Source organism: Pyrus communis, chromosome 13, assembly GCF_041283825.1.
Source record: "Pyrus communis isolate YQ-2024b chromosome 13, ASM4128382v1, whole genome shotgun sequence".
Lineage (NCBI taxonomy): Eukaryota > Viridiplantae > Streptophyta > Magnoliopsida > Rosales > Rosaceae > Pyrus > Pyrus communis.
The window spans coordinates 3,153,034-3,154,666 of NC_142577.1; the positions used below are offsets into that span (position 1 = coordinate 3,153,034).

The 1,633-nt window shown below is 42.6% G+C and overlaps 1 long non-coding RNA gene across 1 annotated transcript; it reads left to right on the forward strand.

The window, feature by feature from the left end:
- The first annotated feature begins 217 nt into the window (after positions 1-217).
- On the forward strand, positions 218-1,633 carry LOC148691595 (uncharacterized). The gene is made up of 2 exons (XR_015954760.1): positions 218-1,185; positions 1,268-1,633. It is a non-coding gene; the product is annotated as an uncharacterized LOC148691595 (long non-coding RNA).

Sequence of the window (1,633 nt, forward strand, 5' to 3'; positions counted from 1 at the left end):
ATCAATGCCACCGAAAGAAGGAAAAAAGAATAATAAAAAAAATATATATATAAAATAAAATAATAAAATAAAGTAAAATGAAATGATGATGTTGGGAAGTAATGATTTAAGTTAAAAAAAAAAAAAAAAAAACTTTGGTGGATCAGTGCCACCGGGAAAAAAAAAAAACTTTGGTGGATCAGTGCCACCGGAAAAAAAAAAAAAAAATCTTGGTGATGTACATGTTTTCTCTGTATTTAGCACTATACACTAAATAAAACGAAGAATGTTCATTGATTTTCGAGAAATTACAAGTGCGAAAAAAAAAAAAAAAAAAAATGTATCTAACAAAGAAAGAGAAAGATGGAGCTTTCACAAAGGTTGTTCACGTGAAGCCCCACTACTTGGCCAAACTCCAGGAGCGAGAGGCACCGAAGATAGATCATTCGAGGCCCCAATACTTGGTGGAACGCTAGATGACGCAGGAAAAAGGTGCCTCTGGAAGAAAGACGCAAGCATTTGACGGTCACTTTGAATGCGACCTTGAGATTCTTGCATCTCATCAAGCTTCCTCTTCATGCCCGACGAATAGTTATTTGCAAGCACATGCAAACTTCTATTCTCGTACTTAAGCTGTTTAATCTCCTGCTTAAGATCTTCCACCTCTGCCATCAATGATTCCACCTGACGGGACCGAGCAAGCAGGCGTTGGCCCATGTTAGACACAGAGCCCGCACACTGAACACTAAGAGCGAGGGACTCTTGAACGGCCAACTCATCGGACCGTCTTGACAGCAGCCTACTATCTTTTGGAGTGAAGAGGTTCCTAGCTACTATTGTAGCTGTTGTGGCGTCCTGCATCACGGAGTCTTCACCTGTAAGAGGACCGTTAGAAGATAAGAAAGAAGGGCGCCATACGTTACCTTGATGCGGCGCGCCCGTATCACTGCTGAGACTCAATTCTAAGCTAAGGTTCGATGGGTTAGCCATTTTTCAAAGGTGTTAAAAAAGATGGGTGGATGGAGTTAAAACTCAAAAGGCCGGAGATGATTTTCAGGAATGAGCAACCTTCAAAGTGTGCATGTTAGAGGTGATCAATACCTCTATAAAAAGGAAGAGGCACTTGTTCAGAAATCGAAGGGCCGCTTATTCAAAAGTGAAGAGACATCGCTCTGCAAATCTCAAAAGCTGGATTTTCCGGCGTAAGTTAGGCGACGCTTTCTCGGCTTTTCAGAAAACGCGTTCAACTTTGTCAAAAGATCTCCGACAAAGTTGAAAACACGTGGAGGTGGGCGACGCTTTCTCGGCTTTTCAGAGCACGGGTGCCACTTTGTCAAAAGATCACGTGGGGGTCATCATCGCAGCTACACATCTTTAGCCGACAAGCGCAAAGTTCGGCGACGCTTTCTCTGCTTTTCAGAAAACGCGTGCAGCTTTGTCAAAAGAGGCGCTCGTTCAGAAATCGAAGAGGCGTCGTTCAGAAATCAAAGAGGCGTATTCAAAGATCGAAGAGTCGTCACTATTTCAAAAAGCCGGATTTGCGGGATCAAAACGTTTGTCGACAAGGGTAAAAGAACAGTACCACCACTTGCTATTGGGAAATCCCTATATATGTCGACCTTCATCTTTTATGGCAAGGCAGACCTGAAGATAA